At 37.1% G+C, this 23,787-nt stretch overlaps 1 long non-coding RNA gene across 1 annotated transcript in view; it reads right to left on the reverse strand.

Annotated features, from left to right (window-relative positions):
* Window positions 1-23,368: 23,368 nt before the first annotated feature.
* LOC140338388 (uncharacterized) overlaps window positions 23,369-23,787 on the reverse strand; it is a 2,090-nt gene continuing 1,671 nt past the window's right edge. Inside the window, exon 3 of the long non-coding RNA XR_011922242.1 lies at window positions 23,369-23,464. This is a non-coding gene — a long non-coding RNA (uncharacterized lncRNA). The remainder of the gene's footprint in view (window positions 23,465-23,787) is intronic.

The following is a 23,787-nucleotide window of genomic DNA, read 5'->3' on the forward strand; positions in this document are numbered from 1 at the left end:
ATAATCATAAGTGACTGTATCTGTATTGGTGCACTCGTAACCAATAGGTTGAGAGTTGTATGCAACACTTTTTTTTTGCTCCAACATGCTTTCAGGAGATTGTCTCTGTTTGTCTGGTCCAAACAGTTAAAACCCAAGAGAGCTTCGAAGCCATATGTAAACAGATAAGTGCCAGTCCATCTTACAAAAAGTTCACATAGCCGCCTGTCTAATAACTCTCTATATCTCTTGTCTAACATAAAATGGGTGTGGGGCCATTTCATTGTTTACTGTGAAGGCACATATTTCCCAGATGAAAACTGCCTACCCTAAATAATTACTGGGATTCACTTATATGTATGCCACAGCATAAAGACTTTTGATGATGATATCTACCCCATGCATCCAACCCAACAAACACACCTTTGCCTTTCCCTCCTGTACTATGGTTTGGTACAACCCAGTCAGCAGTTGCTGGCCCCAGCGTGTAGAGGGGCCGCAACCTGAGCACCACCTCCTAAAGTCTATCACCCCTTGCAGGGTGCCTTGGTGAAGCTGGAGTCTTAGACTCTGCGCCCCATATACATCCCATATACATTGAAGGTCCAGCTTTGATTACTGTGACAGTTTTATAATAAAGTGCACAGTAAATTCCAGACAATTTTCAAAAAAAAAAAAAACACCAAAGCGTTGGTGGCTTTTTCTTTCATAGATAAACACTGCCTGAGTGCTGTTGCCAGCTTCGCAAGACCGACAATCAAAGCATCTACCTGTATCTGTGCTGGATAACAATGCAAGAGACTGTCTTCTTTTTTGTGTTTTTTTCTTTAAGTTACATTTTGGTTTGGTTATTGCTTTCATTTAATAAATATTTAATATAAGCAATGCAGCAATGCACTAACTTTGCACTTACAAAAAAAAAATTGTTCCTGTGGGGACAAATGTTTTGGAAGTTTATTTTATTGGGGTATGTATGAGTGCATAAGGTTGGATCCCCTGTGTAAATATATTGAGAAAATACATTACATTTATTTGAATTCCAAAATCCTTTACATCACTAAACAAGTAGATTGGTACAGCAGAACCAAGCTGTCAAAGTAGCTATGTGCAAAAACAATTAGCTTTTATCAAAATTTTAACTTGTTCCTGCCATCCCATTCTCCTGCTTGTGATTTACACAGTGTTCAGGTAGTAGATATGAAATGTACAAATCATTCATCCGATCATACCACATGTTAGCACCAAAAACCACTGATCCAGAGCCATGTAAAAAAATGAGTCCTAATATTTGAGTAAATTTTAATTATTTAATATGTGATTTCATTTTATATCTGTTTGTGTTTAAATTTCAAGAACTGTTTTGCCTAGTTATTGCAACAATAATTATTTTTCAGGGGATGGTAGGAACATTTTTTTTATATTCTGTTAGTATTACACTGATAATATAATTTCAATTTGGTGTTAATATATTTTGTGTGAAATAAGACTATTATTTTCATTTATTATTGCATCTGAAGGCTAGAGATAAAGGTTAGAGAACAGAACTTAATGTGCATAACTGTGCAGACATCTATGCTGACACCTTGCATCTTTTCTATTAGCACAGTGCTATTAACCTAACACTTTCGGATTCTGTGTTCCATTTTTATGAGGGATTTATGTACTTTCTGCATTTACTGAGAAGACAAAACTTTGTTACCAGTCCTAATTTCCAGACCTGATTCAAATGTATTCAAAGGGATTACACAATGTAAGTTCTACTAGTATTGTATCCTGATGTAGAGACAAAATTGATTATTGACTGACTGCACACTGAACCTAAAGAATCTAAACAAAATCAGACCCTGATTACAGATTTAATTACAGAGGCTCAGCATCAAATGGTGTTACTCAGGGCTGCATCATACAAATACTGGCAATTTTCTTTCCGGAAAGAAAGTGCTGACGTAAGAGGCACATCATCTCCATTACTTTGTGTTTTAGGGTAGCATTGTATAAGTATATATATATATATATATATATATATAAATAATAGGCTTATTGGTGAATAAACTTGTGTCCCTGGCTTAATCAGCCTAATTAGTCTTCATAACAGGTCCTTTCTTTGCTTTATTCACAAAAAGAGCTTATAAAAAGCATTATTATGTTTAAATATCTTTAATATACGGACAATAATGGCTTATCCTCTAAAACTAAAATAAAATGCAGAAACAGCACAGATATGCACTTCCTGATATCCTGTAAATCCTGCAAAAGCTTTTACATAATGAAAAATCATTAGTTTATTTGTATCTCTTTGCAGACACACCTTCAACTATAATAGAATTTTTCAAGATAATAAACATTAGCCCATGGCAAATCTGTTTCACATATAGCTTTATTACTATTATTAATATTTGAATTTTTACAGGCAGCCATCAGTCACAGCTTTTGCTCATTTTTCATGTTTTCCAGTTTTTCTTACCTCCTGTGGAAAAAAGGTCATAACCAGGAATCAATAGCTAAATTGTATACTTTTACATATATTGCATATATTTTAAAATAGGCCAGAGCAGTGACTGCTTTTTCTTGTTGCCGCTCCTTACATACAGCTCTTTTTGAGGTATAAATCAGATAGAAAGAGCCTCCAAGTGGACAGGTTTTGCTCTGATCTCTATTTAGAAATTCCATAGTGCTTTGGGAGTCATATGACATAGGTGCACCAAGTCACCGAACACAAATAATTAAAAATGACCCAAAGCCATTATATTTTAAATTTGATCTCTGAACAAAATATAAACAAATATTTACCCCCCTGCCACCCATTTGTTAATCCCACCCCCTTTAACTAATTGCTGATTAAAAATTGAAATGTCTTTTTTAATTATCTAAAGCCTAGTCATATGATGCTCTGGCCCTCTTCTTTTGAAGTCCTCACTCTTCTTAAATTTACTGGAGGAGGGTTGTTTTTGGGGTGTTCACATTCCTGTCTGCGTGATGGAGACTTTCTATTGGCTATCCAGTGACATTTATGATTTATTTATTGACTTGGCAAATAATTACACATATTAAAAATATATTAATATATATATATTATATATATATATATATATACATAATATATACAATATATAAATTTTCTCCCTGTGAAGCAGGGTTGCTACTGAATTGTAGCTTTTAAAGTTTGTTTATCCATTCAACCGGAATATTCATATAAAAGTTATAATGTTTTTTCATTGCTTAGTTTTTAAAATTGCTCTGTTTAGAGTTCTTTAAAATAGGTTTGTATATGTGCCATTGCTTAACTTTTAAATCCCTGCTTAACTTAAAATTAAATTCCTGTTTGTTGGCTAATTGGAAAAAATGCTAAATATTTTGTACACATCCTTGTAATGACCTACGAACAGGCTCAAAGTCCAATAGTTGCAGCAGCAAGCAAGTTTGTGCTTTACTGCTTTCTCATGCCATGGACCTGCTACCTCCTGGGAGATGCTACATGTAACGTCTCTCGGCAGCAGCTCAATAAAGAATTATTGGGGACAGCAGTATCGGTATTAGTACCGCTCACTGCCTCCAGCTGGTAAATTTTCATATGCGTTTTAAAGAACCAGTGCTGTTATGGGAGTACTTGAGCAGCTGGTAGGTGCCAACCATGGAGAGTTCAATTACTCAATCCCAAGGCAGGTCTAAACCTGCTCTAAAGAGTGAGATTAAGAGTACCAGATATTTTTTACATCCCCTCTGCTCTATATGACTATTATATAATTAATTTTGGTATGAAAAAAACTAATCATAATATTTATCAAATTAGATTAGTATGTGAATATGTGAATTGTTTGCTGTGGATGTAAATTCCTATTATAGTCACTGAATGTTGCTGCTATAGCTCTGCAGTTTTTTACTCAAGCGGTGTACAATGTGTGGTCCACTACTGTTATTTTCAAGTTCATAAAACACCCCTCTGCATTTGGAGAGAGTGGCTTTAGCTTTAAAATGGCACAAGGCAGCTAGCTGGTCTCTTAGCAGGATCAGGGATTTACCCATCTCTCAGTCGAGAGTGTCTGCTTATGAACTAATTCTAACTCTTGAATTTTAGAAAATGTGTTCAAGATTTCTTGTTGGCGCCCTCCTTAAATCCAAGGCCCATGTTTAATAAGTACCTCTAAAATCACTTTATTGTGAGCTTCCCAAATCACTGTGGGTTTACTCTCTGGGGTGGAGTTCAGCTCAAAGTAAATATATAAGGCCACAGGGAGGTCAGATGCAACTACAGGGTCCAACAGGAGAGATTTATTATGCCTCCAATGCCACGTTTTAGGACGGTGGTGTGTTAGATTCAACCTCAATAGGACGTGAGCGTGATCAGAAATAGATATGGTGGCAATATAGCAACTATGAACCTGGGAGAGATCTGTGTGTCTTATCCAGAAACGGTTGATTCTGGACTTTGACTGGTGCAATCTGGAGAAAAATGTGTAATCTCTGCCAGAAGGATGGAGAATGTGCCAGACATCTACTAATTGGCGATGGAAAAGGAGATTTTGTGTCATAGCCCAGGCCAGTAAATCCTAGGGGGGCCAGGGGATAAATCCAACTCCAGAGTAGGAGTGAAAATGAAATCTTCCCCTAAAATGAGAAGACCCTCCCTAAAATCTGCAAACTGGATCAGTGCATCCTTCAAAAATCCCCCATGAAATTGGTTAGGTGAGTAAACCATGCCCAATTTTACCAGCTGACCTTCCATAAGACTCTTTAAAAACAGATGTTATCCTTCAGCATCACAACACATATCTCGAAATTCCCATGAAATGTAGCTCTGTCAACAGCATGATACGCTTCTCTGGACTGTTGAGACTTTCGACATTTAAAAGACAATCTAGTGATAGTACTGCTCTGGTGTAACAAAAAGGAAGGGGGGTAGATATCCAAGTAGAGAAAAGATATATTGGGGGGAGGCGAAGCAGTGAGGAAGAAAAAGAAAGAGGGGGAGGGAGGGGAACTAAAATATGGGGTAAAAGTGGGAAGTGGAAAAATTTTAACTATTCTCCAGTAGCCCACAATGGGTTTAAAGAACACACAAAGTATGTGTGACGGCAGCACCTAATAATAAACTAGGAGTGCGCTCAGGTCCCTAGAGGGGAGTGAGGTCGTCCCAGAAAGAAGCTCAAGCTCCAGCCGAGAATAATTTCCAAACAAAGCTAAACGTATCACAGCCAATCTCTTTATGATGAACAGGGTAGATTTTGGGAAAAAAAGATAAAGATAAACAGATAAAGAGATGGGGAATTGGGCATTAATGCTCCCATAAAATGGAGTTCACATCTAGCTTAGCAGGGTAGGTAGGCCTTGAGGAGGAAGCTGGGTGTCATTATGTTAGAGTGTTCATCCTGGATCTCTGGACACTCTGGAAGTCCTCTTGCAGTTAGATCTCTGTTGAGCCAGTTGCCCCTTTGATGGTGATGAAGGTTTTACTACAGGCAATTGCATTGGTCAGACCAGCAGAGACTGCCTTTTGTTGAGACTGTGTATGGTGGGAAAGATCTTGCATAAGTTTGGGCTCTGTGTCATTGAACTGTCACAAATCCTGTGTTCTGGCAATTCTCATGTTGCAATTCTGTATAAGCTGGAATGAATGGACCCTGCAGATCACATCTGGCGGGTGTTTGAGGTCTGGGTTTTTAGGATTCACTGCACTATGGCTTCGGTCATACTCTATAGGGAGAATCATTGGGTCATCTTGGAGTTGCTGCAGTCCCTGGAGGCCTGAGAAGCTGAGGGGGAGTGGTAGAAGACATCATTAATGTTGTGGTGGGAGCAGTTGTCACTTGCCTCCCAACTGTCATGGGCATTCCTGCAACCCATTATTGGAGGGTGGAATTGTTAGCGACTGTAGCAATTGTCTGTAAAAAAACAGGAGTGGATTGGAGCTACACAGAGATACAGCTATCCCCTATATCCGTCTATCGCCCCAAATATTTATTTTTATAAATAAGCTGCCTAAAATTTTTGCAGACTTATTTCATAGAGCATGTAACAAAAATACATAATACAAATATTGTTACTTGTTTTTATGACTAAAACCTTCAAACAGTTTTGCAGACTTCAGATATATACAGGAGTGCTCTTAGAGTAGATCTCAGCTGTCTGACTGAGGCCTACAATTTAGACTGTGAGAGTGGGAAATGGTGGGTGAGGTGCAATCAAAGCTGTATACCCTCTGCTCTAGTGCCTGAGGTAAGGGTGCTCTAGTGCCTATGTGTTTGTCCAGCCCTGCTTGTTATGCTTGGGACTGATGTTTTTATAGTCTGAACAGAACTTGACAAAACGTATGAACATAATTTCTCATCTTTGTGCTGAAAGAACACCAATCAGTATGTGTGTCTGTATCTGGAATGTGTTGCAGGCGCATATCCACTATTTTATAATATGGACAACACAATTACATTACGGTGGTTGAAAACAGGAAATGTATCTTCTTAGTTTTAATAAAATCAATGTCTAATATAATTTACTGCTTAACAAGGTTGCAGCCATTATATCTAAACTGTGACATGTGCTTTGTACAGTTTGAATTTTCTTTTTGTCCCAAAAATGATATTTATCCAACTAAATCTGCCATATGTTACAGTATAATGCTATTTTATAATTCTTCTAAAATAAATTGGCCTACCTGTCCCATCTGAAATGTATGATTGAGAACCTAACATACATTTCCTATTGGTTGCCCCCCAACCTATCCGAAATGCAACAGTAAATGCTTCCAATTACCTGCAAGGAATTGATGACATGTTTATTGCCTAGGCAAAGGCACTGATTGGAGAACACAAATTAAATTTGTTTGTTTTGGAACATACTGCTTCCTTTGGCAATGTTGTCTTTTAGTATTTTTTTCTTTGTAATCTACTGACAAATTTTGTGTTTTTTTTTAATATTCTTTATTCTATTTTATAAAGGGAGAGGGAAAGAATATTGACCATAGATTACGAGACACAGCAAAAAGAGCACAAAGAATTAGGGAACAAAAGACTGTGCCATACCCCTAGTGTTCACTCAGACCAATCAGTTGAGAACATATTATCATATTATCCAAACCTACTAGAGAATAGACACTCCAAATGACACAACTTGAACAAGCATTTGTCTTAAATCTACCATTTCTGAATGACACTTTTGAAATTTTTTCATTTCTTTTCATTAACATTTTTATGGTAATGTATGTGTGAGTATGAGGAAAGGGAAAAGGGAAGAAGAAAGAGAAAGGGGGATGCAGAAGGGACTTGAAACACAAACTGGCCAAAGAAATCAGTGCAAATATACTTTAGACCAGGTCCAGGTGGCAGTTATACTCCTGTGATCCAGAAACTCCCTTCAATGGAAACACATTTAGTAAAATGAAGCCCACATACTTTTTTTGCTGAAAGAAGGATCCTCCAATAATAATTATTTTGGTAAACCTATGCAACCACAAGTGAATGGGTGGAGGATCCAATTTCCTCTAGATCATTAGGAGATACAAGGAGATATATTAATATAGTGTTGACAAGATGCCTAATTAGCAACTCTTTAAAAATAATATATTATGATGTAATTGAATAAAGCTGGGTCTCCCAGTACATGGCAATTAGTAAAGTTTTGTGTGATTGCACATACTGGCCCTGATTCATCAAGCCAAATCGTATTATCGATCGCGCAGTCGTATTAGCGATCCGGAATCGTGCGCGATCGCGCTATTCAACAACCGAAAAAGCTCGCGCACGAAGCCGCGCTTATCCGACAGGTTTTTACCGCATGGCAGGAATCCGGCCGACAGATTCAGGACGCGAGTGTACGCGCGCACTCGAGCCCCGGACCGCGGTAATCCGCGATCGCTGGTCGCGCGTATTATCGCGCTTCCCGCGATCGCGGATTTCAATGATGAATCAGGGCCACTGTGTCCTTAAAAGGTTTAAAGACATGTTAGGACTATTATATATGCAGTATCGCATTCACGTCCCTACTACATCTTCACCTAAGATTGAGAACTGCCAGATAAATGTGATGCATATATTGTAGTGTCCTATTTCCTGGAATCTGCTATTAATAAAGGACTAATTAATCAAGAGGATAATCTGTTTTCATTGTGGCGGGGCAAGGGCAATGCCCAGCTCTGATTCCCAGACCTGTAAAATAGTAGGTTTAAAGTCAAAGTGGATCACATTAGCAGGATAGTAGAAAAAGGAGAGAGTATGATGTATGATGTCTGCTACACAGACTTAAGCACAGACTTAAACACAAAAGCTGTCAAAGAGACTCAGAGTAAAAGAGCACAAGAAATTAGACAGTTGAAGAGATCTCCAGAAAAAAGGGATATATTGGCGAGAAAAGCTCAGCCACAGAGGACCATTGGTCATGATGTAGATAATGTTCTGCAAAGATGGAAAGAGAATAGTTTGGTAAAACCTGAGTCAGCCACTGCAGGGGGCAAAGATGGGTAACAGAGGGCATTGGCCAACATTCTACTGAATTCATTGCCAAACTCATAAAAGGAACTGCAACATTTAAAGCAGACCTAAACTCAACTTTTTTTACAATACATAAAAGGGTAGACAACCCTTTAGGTGCAACATCCTTTTATTTTTTTCAACATTGTGCAGCACCTCCCTTTTAAATCTTGATCGCCACTGAATTGGAGCACAGAGTCTCTCAGGATACCTGTGTCATGCATCCCAGAAGGCTCTTGGCTGCTCCTTCTATGCATGCCTAGGGAATTCCAGGACGGCACAGGACTGGATCGTGGAAAGATCCAGCATCATAGAGGGATCCAGGGGATTAAAGAAAAGTGTGATTTTTTTTTCTGACTTTAGTTCCGCTTTCACTAACAAGGTCTTAACTTTTACCAGGCAGAAGGAGGTCAGTTTTTTCTTAAACTATCAACATCCCAATCTACTGCTCTCCAGAGACTGACTTTTGGGAGGCTGAAATAGAATAGAGATGGATAATTCCTTATGCCATTGCCTCTACTAAAAAATTATGTGAGTAAAATCTTTTCTTTGGATATACTTTTGATTGACTTTTTAGAAAAGAAAAAAAAAGAAAGAAAAATGTCTAAAGACCCAGTTCCAGCTGAAGAAAAGCAACCTTAAGCATGATGCTGCCACCACCATTCACTGTGGGGATGGTGTTCTTTTGGTGATTAAAGTGTTGTTTTCAACCTTGGTCTCATCAGACCATAACACTATTTTCCACATGCTTTTGGGCAACTTGATGTATTTTTTTTTGGAAATTTTAGCAGGGCCTGGATGTTTTTCTTCGTAAGAAAAGGTTTCTGTCTTGCAACCCTTCCGCATTACTAAAAAACACCATCTTCACAGTGAAGCATGATGGCTGCAGTATCATGCTTTGGGACTGCTTTTCTTCAGCTGTAACTGGGGCTTTAGTCAAGGTGGAGGAAATTATGAACAGCTCCAAATACCAGTCACCCAATACTCAAAATTCCCAATACCCAAAATCTTCATGCATCTTCTAGAAAGCTGAAGATGAAGAGAAATTTCACCTTTAAACAGTTTAAACACTTCAAAATGCTGAATCATAAGAGCATACCTATCCAAAGCACCAAAGGAACACCTTTCAGGCTACAATGTTCCCAAGCATACATGCAAGTCAACAAAATATTGGCTTCACTAGAAGAAAATGAAGAACTAGAAGACAAATTTTGGAATGGTTCAACCGGAGCTCAGACCTAAATCCAATATAAAATCTGTGGGATGACCCGTGGAGGGCTGTGCACAATATCAAGATGTGCCATGCTGATAGACTCCTACCCAAGAAGACTGAATACTGTAAATAAATCAAAAGGTGTTTCAACAAATTAATAGTTTAAGGGTGTGGAGATATATGCAACCAGTTACATTTATTTTTTTTTTTCTTAACAGATTTATTTGTTTTTCAAATGATTTTTACAAGTTATAGGTTACATTAAAGGCAAGAGAAGTTTTGAAATTATAAACTGTTCATTTTTGGACATCACAAAACCTGGCATTTAATAGCACTTTATATTCACTGTTAGGGAAAGAGTAGTGTCAAGTTTTTGTTGCTAGTTCCACAAGCGACAGTTTTGCAGGTGCACACAAACCTCTGTTCAAATAATCTTACATATGTTTCCTTCATACAGAATATAGGGAGACTAACAGGTAAACGGTGACGAAACAAAGAAAGGTGAGTTTATTTTTAAATGAGGCATTTAGGCTTAACATTTATTTTATTGCATAAGGGACAATTCACTGCACATGTGCACATGTGCACATGCAATTTGTATTAGTACTGAATAACAGACTGCTTTAGGTCTGTTTGATTTAAAACATTTTAAATATATGTTTAGTGTCACAATCTGAGGTTTTGCATGTCTACCATAGTGCTGTCTGGTAGGTGAAACAGTGATAATGACTCCTACATCATACAATACATGCTGGGATTGCTCAAACAAGTTTTAATAGCTATGGTCACATAGTCGTTATGTACAGTGAACAGACTGAGAATATGCAGTTTATAATTGCCAGGGGAAATAAAGTTAGGAAAAGAAAACTATTGCAGTCTTTACCACTAAAGACCTATAAACTGCAATATGTTACATTTTTTGGTTTTAGGGTCAATATATGCATTCATGTTACAATCTGCCCAATAAGTTGCTATTACAGAAAACATGGCTCCAATATCATTTTTTTCAAAATATTTGAGTGTTGATCCACTAGGAGCTGTTTTCTAAAATTTCAGCAAGCAACAAAGTCAACCAGCTTTAGTAGGGAATGTGATACAATATTCATTTGTGGATATTTGTACATTGACATTAATTAAATAGAAAAATGACATGTATTACTTATTTTTAATTCTTCTGTTAGCCTTAAGTGCTATCCTTTAGCGTTCATTACATTCACAGAAAAACAACCTAAGGAGAAACCATACAAATAAGTTATTGTAACAAAACGTCATGGTGTCAAAATGTCTGCTGTTTTCAGAATGAAAATTATATTAACATTCTACTAATGCTATTAACACATTGTGAATTATAGTTGATAATGTACTTTAACAATACACAAAATTCAACATACTTTTATACAAAAGAATATAGGAGTTCTATACTGTTTTTATCATTTTAAGGGCATACCTAACCAAAGCACCAAAGGAACACCTTTCAGGCTGCATTAATTTTCATTAACTAATAAGTCTTTATTAAATCACTTTGAAGAAAATAATAAATTGACAAAAATATTAAATTACATATGTGACATAATATTGACAGAACAGGTTTATTGTTTTCTATCACCCCTGTAGCATAGCTTTATTTCCTGTTGTGCCAGCAGATCTGCTATTTTTCCACCCCCTGTAACAAGTGGAGTTCTCTAGAAAAAAATACAGTTACAAGTTGAAATAAACCATATACATGGTCAGGGCGCACATACAATGTTCAGCTTTATTTAAATATCCTAAACTTTTTTTCCAAAAGCAGAAAAAAAATGTTGCTAGAACTTTTTGAAAAGTGTGGACTAGTTAGTCCTAAATAAGTCAATTTCAATTGTCAACATGCTACTGTGTGATTTACATGCAGAGTGAAAAGTGTTGTCTCTCTCTCTCGACAATTTTGTTAGTTATATACATGCATGGCTATCTCTAGCTGATACAACCTCTCCTAAACCTGGTATTTAGGTGGTTTCTACCATCTCTTTTGACTGATCTGAGGGTCAGATTGCCAATAAAATCTTTCAATTTTTGATACCTATTTCTGCCTTAGCAGTAGTTTTCTTGGTTTGCCACTGACAGCAACCCCGATCTCTTAGCTGGACAGGTAATGTCTATACTGCACTGCTCACATCCATGGGAGGGAAGTGTAACTCATGTATGTAGAGCCATTTGTATGTGTTCAGCTATTTACATCAGCCTAAAATAATTTGATAATACAATACAATGTTTAACATAATTGCTTGAAAATATACAGTATTTGAATATAAGCAAGCCACAGTATTTATTAATATTTGTATACACTGTAAATGCTGACTTCCCTGGCTGATCAGCAGTGCAATACATTGGCTATGCTCCACTGTTTCTGTCTCTCAGTGCAAGTTGTAATAGTCTGCTTTGATTAAAGACAATATAAAGTTCTGGTTGCTTCTATAGTATATCCAATCAGTCATTCAGAAAGAATGAAGACTGTAGTATATAATGTACAGATGATCACTAGAGGGTAAAATAATATTCTGAGAAATCCACCCTGAAAGTCTAATAAACAAGTTTTTTCCAATTTTTTTTTATTCAATGTTCTTATTATATTTATGTTTTCATACCTATTGCTCAGATTGACGTTTCTTTTTCTTGAGGCTCACATTCCACAGAAGCTTTGTGTACCATTTTTCAGTCCCAAAAAGAAACAGATATCCTTAAAAAATATAGATCTGTACTTATTTTTATGCTTCAATTGCAAAACATAAACGTGAAACACTAAAGCAACATATTGCAGAAAAACTAGTATTTATACATTTTTTTTTTATTATTCAATGCTTTGCTAAATGTATATTTATTTGTTTTGAGCTTGTAAATCCAATGCCCTTTCAGGGATCATCTACAACTTCCCCAGAAGATACAACTAATATTGTGACCTGGACATTCAAATTTGGGGATCATTCATAAAGACTAGAAAGTTTGAACTAAAGTAAGGTTGTTGCCAGTAGCAGCCAGTCACAGTTTTTGTTTAAGATTTTCATAGAAAATTAAGGATTAACTATTTTTATTTCCCCTGGCATCAGCTCCAACTAAGGAAATGGTAACAGCACCACAATCTCACCGCCTGTCTGAACATCTCATTGAGTTGCCTTTTCACATTAAGTGTAGGTTTCAAAAGAAGTATATCTATTTTTCAAAAGTTGTTATTGTTTTCACTTACGTTTAAGAATTGAATTCCAAGTATCCACATTTATGTTCTGATAATGCTCCTCATAGTCAGATACAAACCTTCTGCCATCTGTAATGAAAGATTGACCAATGCATTAATATTGTGAAAAAACCTAATTAAATCTATGTTCTGTATATATTTTGCATGTAACTATGTGACTCTTTAACTATAACTTGTAAGATACTCATGAATGCACATTTTGAAAGCATCACAAAGACGGCATGTGTTTGTTGCCTCCTGACTTCTACACTCTGTGTTAATTATTCCTGACCTGTGCTCTTTGGCTCTGATTTATGAAAGCTCTCAAAGGCTGGAGAGAATACACTTTCAGAAGTGAAGCTGGGTGATCCAGCAAACCTAGGATGGATCTGGTTCAGGATTCAAAGCGTTTGCTAGCAAATAGCCAATGATTTTCAAAAATCCATTCCTTGTTTTCTGGAACACCCAGCTTCACTTCTCAAAGTGTATTCTCTCCAGCCTTGGAGAGCTTTCATAAATCAGGCCCTTTTTCTTTAATATTACCACTCCGCTCGCTGATCATCTGTCCAGCAGCCTACAGCATCCTCAGCTTTGCTACCAAAGACTTGCTCAGCTATACTCTTTTTGGATTTCTGACCCGGCCTGACCTTGACTATTCTTGCCTGCCCTGACTCGTGCCTGACATTAACTATGCTTGCCTGCTGCCTGCACTTTCCTGTGCCTGGACCTTCACTACAATTGCTTGCCGCCTGCCCTGACCTGTCTACTAAGTCTAGTCCCGCTAGCATCCTACTTAGTACCTGATCTTGGCTTCCCCTACACCGAAACCCTCTGTTTGGCTCACCCCTGGTGGGGAGAACCTGGGGGCTGTGACCTGATGTTCTTCCAGCAGCAAAGTCTGGAGGCCACTAAGGTCACTGGCCTATCACCCTTTGCGGGTAGACCTGGTGAAGACCGGGAGACTCTACATTGTATAATAATGACTCTTACCATTTTGTAACATGCTAGATTAGTTACTAATGACCCATGCACCCTGCTTCATATAGTAGGTTAGGTTGAAAAAAGACATAAGTCCATCAAGTTCAACCACTAGGGAAAAAAACATATCCCAGAAATAAAACCCTATAAGACATAGTTGGTCCATAGGAAGGCAAAAAAAACTCCTGGTACAATTTGAAATTGTACACTGCATTATACAATACTGATCCTTCGCTATGCATTATACTCTACTGACCCCTGCACTTTTCATTGCACACTAATGACCACTACACTCCATATTATGTATAACTGACCGGCTAGAAAGTGCATGCTAGGATTGTTGGATGGTGGAACAGGCCCACCCTCCTTCTTGCCTATTATCTGTACCCACACTTCAATATTTTTGATCACATAGGCAGGCAAGGTGCAAATGATGGGGCAGTGGGGCCGCCCATGTGTCCAATTCCAATTGATGAAGAGACTAGGGGCAGAAGTAGGGTACTGCCCTTTGGAGTCAATTGTGTAAATGGCTTCTTTTGCAGGGGAAAAGTGGAAAAAAAGTTTAGTAAAACAGATTGAGTGCTAATAATTTTAATCTTGGAAGTGAAGTATTTTTGGAAGGGGTGGGGCAGTGTGGTGACAGTAGGGTCATTTCATTTTGAAAGAGCTGGCCGGGTCTTTTTTAGGTTAAGCTGTTACTTTAACCAGCAGCACAAAGCAACAGGTTTACTTTAAATAAAATTTAAGCTCTGCCTTTAGAAGATTAGTCAATGTATGCCTATAGGTTTAACTGCAAATTATTAAGTATCTATTAATTAACTTCCACTCAAGGTAACCTCAGCTTATATCCATCTCGAATTGCTAACTTAAATTATGTACTGAAGGTACTCCGACATTCTAACTAATAGTTTTGGATGCATTCATAGAGGTAAACAAACTGTTTAACTGTAAAATATTTATCTCTGTAAAATACTTATGTCTGTCTACCATAGTAATTTATATTACATTTAGCTTTTTAATAATAGTACTGCTTTTCGGTTGTAAATTGCATCTTATTTGTTTCATTTAAGTTTGTTCAAATTAATATAATTTATTTCTAAAATTGTAACAATTGAAAAAAAAAAAGCTTACGTCTGCCTTTGAGATACAGCATGGACTGGGGACCCCAGTTTCGTGCCATTAACTTATTCTAAAAGTAAACAGAAACAAACAAAAGAATATCAAACAAATGTACTATAGGTTATGTTTAAGAAATCCAGGAAATGTAATATATCTGCATGTAAGTCCAAACATACCTTAGGAGCAGACAGTGACTCAGGAAGAATAAAAAGGAGAATAGCACAGGTAAGGTACAGCACAACTCTTCTATGCTAAAACAGAAAAACAGCAATAAAAAAAGAAATAGTACAGTATCAGTATAGCGCTATATAGGTGAAAATAAAATATTTTCTCTTACCATTATAGATGTTGTTGCAGTAAGACTATCTGATAGCGTTTCCTTCATCAGAAACACAACAGATGCTCCGATGAGTTGGTAATGAATATAAGTCATGCAAACCCCTGATACAATATGATGAGCGTCTTCCAGTCATGTATCTTGCATTCACCTATTTGTTGAATAACAACACTGCATGGTATGAGGGAATTAGGTACATTTATCTTTCAGTAATCATCAAAGCGTTGGAACTGTGTCAGGCTGTTTTTATTCAAAGATACACAATGACAATAATGTCCTTTACAAACATGAACACATCCTCAAAATATAAATGCAGGCATCAACAAAGCAAACACAACTGCTCGATTTGCCTGCCACAACCTGCCACAATTTTCTATGTGAATTAGACAACCTATCATAGTACTCCATTCATTTGATTATAGCTTCATTTACTCATGTATTAATTTATCATTTGCATTGAAAAGTTGTATTTAAAAAAAAAATGATTTAGAATGAGGGTTATCACAGTAATGTTAATATTTTTTTAAAATAATTTTCGTATCTTCATGTGACCTGAAATGGTACTCCCCCAGGGTTCCTATGAAGCAATAGTGCAGCAGGGAAGTGTAGTGGGTGTAGGTGATGAAGACACATGTTGGTCAGGGCGGGGGGTGTGTAGAATGTTGTGGCCACTCTGATTTACCATTCCTATGTGTTGATATTCCTTTATAGTATGGTCTATATCAGAGTACCCCGAGGTACAGATTGCCATGTCAAAAAAAAACTTCAAACACAGTTATAGATAAAATTATCAAACATACTTTATCTATACAAAATTCATGAAAACAGAAATTTCACATATACACAATGGTTTTAACAAACCTAATCCATAAAAATACATAGAGTGCAATAAACTTTTTTTTTTGGGGAAATGTCCATGACTAGGCATAATTATTCTGCACCATAATTTTTGGTCAGATATTTATTTAAAACCTACGCGTTTCGCGGGACAAACCTGCTTCATCAGAGGGAGAGAAACTATCACAGACTGGCTTCTTTTAATATATTAAACAATAAAATGTTTACATAAGTACCTGAAGATTTAAATACTTGCCATAAAGAAAACATCAAAAAAAAATATTATGCATATAGTTACTCTCTATGGAGCACATGAACATTGAGAGTCCTAAGAGATGGAATGAAACCTTTAAATTCGAAGATTCTAGTAAGAGAAACCACCATTGGGTGTCCTCCAAGAATTTGCAAGGATATCGGAGTAATAATAAATACGATCAATATGACATCATCCCATATACTGTATATGTCACTTCATCTAATTTAGCACTTATTTACAAAGAAAGCTGTTCCACCCAAATCAGATATGACTACAACACTGTGCAAAATCAACAGTGAACTCTTAATCATGTTAAAGATGTAGAAGTAAACCTACTCACCATTAAAGTTCAAAGTATAGCTCTGCTCTAATATCTAATGCAAAGCTCAATGTAAAAACAACTAAAATGAACCAGCTTAAGAAAAAAGCTGCTGCTAATTTGTAGGAAAAAACTCACACAACAAGGGAAGCCATGTGTATTGGGTGTCCCAGAAGTGTTCTTTTTTATGCAGCCGCCTATTTCCAATCCCCTCCCTATTACAGCTATGCCACAAATGACTGACATGAATAAAATTAGGCCTCCCTTAGTTTGTGGAGTGGACCTGTGCAGACAAATGATATATGCAGCTAACTTTTTACTTAGGTGCTGTTAAGCTGAGTGTAACCTCAAATGTAGCATTAACTATTATACTTCACTGAAGTTGTGGTTGGATCAACTTCTCCCCATCTGTTTGATGCCAAGGGGTGTGCCTCTACTGTACTCAGCCATGGGTCAAATATGGATGGGGTTGTGATGGGTGCCCTCTTTCAGCCCACACCCTGCACATAGACTTTCAGCACGCTCAGCAACAGTCCACGCACCAGCAGGCTGAGAAGGGTCGTCACAGGCCAAGGTTAACCACTCTGTTACCCCTCGCCAAACACACCATCACAAGTAGCCTGCCACCACGTGCTTAGACAGAAGCATGCACCATTACCCTTGTTGCAGTTAGGATTCTGTTTCTTTAATAATAACTGTGTCACCCGCTGCCACTCCAGACAGGGATGTCTCAGAAATCACAATGTTTATAGTAATGTTTTCGGGTTAGCATATTACACTATTTCTACTTAGAGCATTCAGAGATACAGCTTACACTTTTTATAGTGTGTAATAAGTAAAAACATACAAAAACAGTGCATAAACAAATACAGAAAAATAAAGACCAATCAAAGAACAATCACAAAACAATAGCAGAACTAGAGCAACAGCGTAAAATAAAAAGGGAAAACTATAAAATAATACTTAGGTAGAGTTGATTTGCCTTGGTCCAAGTTGCTGTGTAAAGTCCAAGTTATTCGTCAGAGTTACTGGGATCCCTGCAGTGCTTACTGTTTCAGTGCCATTGTCCTTAGCAACAAGATGATATCAGTGAGAGCTCCCAATCTGCTAGGCTTACATGGCTTTTTCTATGCCAGCCACAGAGGTGGGACTAATACAACAATCCAATGAAAGCAGGGTAGGGGCTGTCTGAAGGTGCTGTGTCCACATGGATTAAGATGCTTTGTGGACACATTCAGGATCTAGCAATATTCATAACTTCATATGTTCAGGTTTTACAAACCGCCAACCCCCAGATTATTCACCTCAAAATACGAAGTTCACAGAGACCAAACTAGGCATTCCTGGGACTTATGGTTCACCAGAACAGGGTAAATATGGTTTCCAGGCTTTCCTGAAGCCTTGGAGACTAGTTCTCACCAGAATGATTTGGCTACAAATCAGCCAACTACTACTTTATACAGGACAATATAGTGGAATTATAAAGAATATTATTAATGGGTTTCTGAATACAGCTTAGAGGTCAATCAGGGGCTACTCTACTAGCATTATCTGAGTTTTATGACACCTGGAGACACAAAACTCCAACAATGGGTGTTGTAAACTAGAGGATCAAGAAGGATGCTGATTGTCAGATACAGAGATATCTGGTAAGGGGAAATTTATGATCCTGGTCTGTTGTACTTTTAAAAAAAGAGATTTAGGGGAAGATCAGACATTAATATAACAGGGGGATTTGTGTTTTATTGAGTTTTATTCATGTCAGTCGTTTGTGACATAGACCTCATATGCCCTATTTTTCTCCTGAAGAAGCAGACATTATGGTCTGCGAAACATGTTAAGCCAGTTTTTAGGACATATGTGACAGATTGAGACTACCAAATGATTGAAGTTTTTTAATATGCACCATTGTCTTATGTTGATGTTTTTTCTTTTTTTTTTTTGTATATGGAATTTACAGAATTAAAAATGTTGATTGTTTTATTTTTTGCTTTTCTCTCAGTAAGGTATTTGTATCCATTTAATGTCCCTGGTATTTTTGAAAAGTTTGCTTTTCTATTTCTTTTTCAACCTAAATAATGGGCTGTGGCATTTATTCATACGTTTTTGAGTAGAACTGAGTAAAACACGCAGAAGAAATATATCTTTTTGCACTGCCATGCATGTCTTGAAAATATGTAAACTCTGTCTGTGATGGTCACCCTTTAAACATTCCTGAGGAATATTGTGGGAGTACAACCTGAAATTAATTGCCCCTCCCCCCCCCCCCCCCCATACCTATATGTAGGATCTGCTCTTGGACACGTTGATGCAATTCTGGACATCACTATTCAGATCAGGGTGGGCATAACAACCTATTAGAGGTAAACTATTTACCAGTAATGTCATGAAATCAGAATGTTACCTTACAGGTTGGAAGTTATTTAGGTTTCTTAAAGTGAGGCATGCTGGTTTATCGAACTGAAATATCCCGGAAATGCCCATTTCCACTGTTCCACATGGAATGGCACATTCCTAATAACCATATACCACTATACCAACATACATACCTTATATGAGCAGAATAGCACAATTGAGTATTCTTTAGAAAGTGAATGCACCTCATTTACAAAACTATATACCATTAGTAAATTGAACTCTAAAAACCTCTCAAAAAGTAACCATTCCTTACAAGTCCATATATCATGGGCAATGTAAAGTTAGGATAATCACATTGGGACAATTAGATAAAAAGAATTATTTTTCAATAGTATATTAAATCCTAAAAAGCATAACGACACATGAGAGATTCTGTTTTCTACAACAGCCATTAACTCTAAGCATAATTAAATTAAAAATACTCTTTTTAGATCTAAAGGGCAGATTGCCATGTGTATAAGGTATTATTCAAAGGCAAATTATGTTTTCTGCTTTTAAGGACATAACACCATTTAGATACTTGTTTTTGCCTTCCTTTCTTAAAGTAAAAGTTCAAAGTTACCCTGTCATTAGAATCAAACACTTAAACTAAAGCCACCTTGTGGATTAAAATGATGTATATTTGCCTTTCTTTGCTGAAAATTTACCATGTTGCTGATCATGACAGTGGATATTCAACATTTCCAAGTGAGTTGAATGTTTGCTCCTTCTACTCCTACATCATTACAGGAGATGAGGCTGCTAGCATATGTAAAAGTGTTTGGAACCTGCAGCAGTAGACAGACTTGGCCCTGAGTAATTTGGAGTATACCTTCAGTTCAGAAAACTATAAAACCTGCATTGTCCTAAATTTAATTCATGTGATCTACATCAGATGTTCTTGTTTGTTAAAGTCACATTATTAGTCCCAGTGTTATGATAAAAGAAAAAATCTCCTTGGCAAACCAGGATGCTGGTCACATGAGTGGGAAATTTAATTTCTGATGACATTCTGTACAAAAACTGTATGGATTACAGATTACCATGGTAATAAGGAATCCATAAGCTTTTAACCTAGAAATTCTGGACATGTGGGTTATACTCTATATATGAGAAGGATTCTGAACCTTTGACTATTTTTAGTTAATCAAATGAAGGCTGAAAACAGAGATCATTTACAATACACTGAGCAGCAGTTACTAACATTTATGCCTTTATTTTTCCACCTTTACTACATCTTGCATACTACATGCAACATGGTTTGTATTGCTCTGATAAACAATAAAAAATATAATTTCATTTCTTATTAATATTGAAAGAGTTTCAGTTTCTTGATTAGCTGATCCAGGGTTGGCTTCGACTTTTGGTAACCTTAAAAACAAAAAGAGAACATTTTGCTTAATATTAGACAAGTTAAGTATAGTTTTTTTTCTTAGATTCTATTTTTCCTTTCTGTTCTTACAATTCTCAGTATAATAGCTGACAATTTTTTGGCTTCAAAGGAAACCAGTTTCCAGTTATTTACACTCACCTAAATTGGCATCACATAGCATGCACCGTTTGGTGCCTGCACATCAGGCCAATTTTCCTTTTCAATTACTTATGCTTGGTGCTTTGATACCAGCTATCAGAGTTGAGGCCCTAGCCTATTTCTACTCCCAAGTGTATATTTATTGGTTTTAAGGATGCTCTTCTGTGCGTCCAATGCTTATCAAAGGGCTATTTGGTTCTATCCATCCCACTTTACTATAACTTGTATGGTCATATTTGACTACTTATGAGTGACATTGTCATTTGAAGAATAATATTTTAACCTGGTGTTGTGGAGGTAGGTTACCTAGACTAAGACCTATTTTAAAGAACAATAAGTAAAACCAAATCAGTGAGCTACTCAGCCATCCAGCAAACACCATAATTGCTCTAAAATGAGGTTTTAAGGTTGTACAATTTACTTAGCCGTCATTTTCTGTAACTCAATGTAACCCAGATCCACAGAACCTCACATGATCACTAATGGTACACTTTCTGAAACCAGTTCTATGTAACTTGATGCCATTTCATGTTCCTGTGTCACTGACAACAATAAGACTTCAAAAGGATGTCTAAATCCTAAGAGTGGCTTAAGAAATATAATAGTACGTTTTTTTTCCAGACAGCAAGCAACCTAATTTTTGTGTGAATTGGGGAAATTTTCTTGCTTTTTAAACATCTTAATGGTTAAATGAAACTCTGATTGCAAGTCATACTTTTTTTCTGTTAGCTGGGCCAAAAATCCCACAAGCACACTCCGAAAATCTTGTGCAAAACCTTATAGCATATGACAAGATAAACAAACAAAAAATCATATGCAGAATATCTCAGCAATGCATGTTACCTTGCTGTCTATTTTTTAAAGACCCTGTGCAAAAGTGCAAAAAAATGCCCTTGTGGGCCAAAAAAACACAACTGGGCCTGTTTTATTAAAGCTTACCAAAACTGGTGAGCTAGAGCTTGTCATGAAAGTTTTAATATGATACACTAGGCAGAGAGAGAGAGAGAGAGAGAGAGAAAAATAAATAGGAATTCTGGGCAACCAACCCTGGCTGGTCAATGAAAAATTCTGAAGACACTAAAAGTGGGAGAAGACTGGGTGAAGATTTTGACATTGGCAGGGAGCAGCTCATATAGCTGAGGGAAAAGTTAGTATAGTGGACCATATAATGTATAGAGAAGTTTATTTGTAAAAACAGGCATGGGGAGAAAAGTTCCACATACCTGCAGACATACCTTGCAGGGCATAGTTAATGTGCTGAAAACAAGGTGCACTATTTAAAGCTTAACCAGCTATTTTGTTCACAAGCTCAAGCCTGTTCACACCTAAACCCCAGAATCCACCTTTCATGAGGTCAGAAAAGTCAACCCTTCAAACTTTTATGCCAACAGAGAGGCCTGGGAACTCACAGGCCAAAGTTCTCACACACCAAAACTTGGTTCAGATTTGTCTAATAGAAAAAAACAATGTTTATCTTCCAAGGTTCCTCAAAGCTATGTAATTATTCATCCAGATATCTTGTGTTTGCTTTCCATACACATTGCCATTTAGAATCCACCAAGTTCACTTTACATTTTAGTTCAGCTTTCCAAAAACAGCATTGAATTTTGACCACACAGGTATAGCCATTTATTTCCTGGGAACAACTTTCAGTTCTGCCATCAATGCTTCATGCAATCTTCTTAAAAAAAACACTAGACCAGGGGGGGCAAAGTTTTCTGGCCACTTGGCCATTTATGGGGTGGACGGGAGCACACTAGGCCAGACCCGCCCTAATGGCTCTGCCAACCACCAGGGAACGCCCCCTGAAATTAAATTCCTCTCCTCCGTATGCATTGTGGAGGAGAGGGATTTACCTACAGGGAGCTTTCCCTATTTACAGTGGTGGCGGAAGTGTCAACACCGGCCGTGGCCTATAGGGGAGCAACTGCAAGGGGCGGCACCGGAGCTCCAGCTCCAGTAGTTCCTAACACCCCCCGGCCGATCCGCCGGCAACCCGTGGGTCCAGGTACGTCATTAGGCCGGATCGGCCAGGGGGCGTTAGGCCGGAACGAACTACCAGCTAGGCCATATCAGGCCTAAAGGCTGGAGTTTGCCGACCTCTGCACTAGACCATTCAAAAACAAATGCACACTAAACTAAAACTAAACTTTAAACTAAAAAAATTTTTACATGCTGCGCATTGAATGAAAAGGACATTTGCTCCCTTCCACGTCTGAAAACCCAGTTCAATCAAGCAATGGAAAAATAGTGCACTAGACAAACCGTTGGCATCCTGCAGCAGTGGTAAGAAGACTTGTAACTGGCTGCTCTCCCACCCTGTTAGTGGGAGTTATTACATAGTGTGAGTAACTCCATTAATCCATTTCCTGACCAATGTGTATCTTGTGTAAAAAAAACAGTCGTTAAGTGTTAGATTTGCTGTTATTGTATATATGAGTTGTTTATAGTCCTAGTGGGTAATATATACATATTCTTGGTTAAATATAACAGAAAATACATTTTGAAATATTTCCTCTGAAAGCACAAAAAATCCAACTGCAAAACTATCAAGCAAAATACAATACTAAATTTCTTTAAGCATACCATAAAAATTGTGTGATCTTTAAAGTCAAACTAACAAGTCACACTGTGAAAACCGGTCTGGTAGACAAGGGGATTTAGTATGTTGGTATTAAAGTAATTAAATAATTTAGTAACAGTTATCAAAATAACAAAAAGGGTGCTGATCATACATATTTGCTTACCTATTACACTACTGACACTGTTCATCCAGTAAACTGGTCCTAAGGCAGGGAAGTCAGTATCCATTTCTAGCATATTTCTCTTACCATCTAAAACAAAATAACTCATCGTATTGTGTTTGCAATGTAAACCTGTTAATCCAAACATCTCTCATGATAATTAAAACATGTAAAATCAATAACAATTATAATATCATTCTTGATTTTTTAATTATATTCTGAAGATAATTTCATTTTTTTTTTTAATGTTTAGCTGCCATTCAAAAAATACTTCAAAATCCTGTTTTTCAGTTAGTACAGGATCAAACCTTCAAATTATCCTTTACTTTTATAAAACACTTAAGCTGCGTACACACTTCCAATTTTTGTCGTTGGAAAGGATCTCTCACGATCCTTTCCAACGACAAGGGAGT

This window comes from Pyxicephalus adspersus, chromosome 9, assembly GCF_032062135.1.
Source record: "Pyxicephalus adspersus chromosome 9, UCB_Pads_2.0, whole genome shotgun sequence".
NCBI lineage: Eukaryota > Metazoa > Chordata > Amphibia > Anura > Pyxicephalidae > Pyxicephalus > Pyxicephalus adspersus.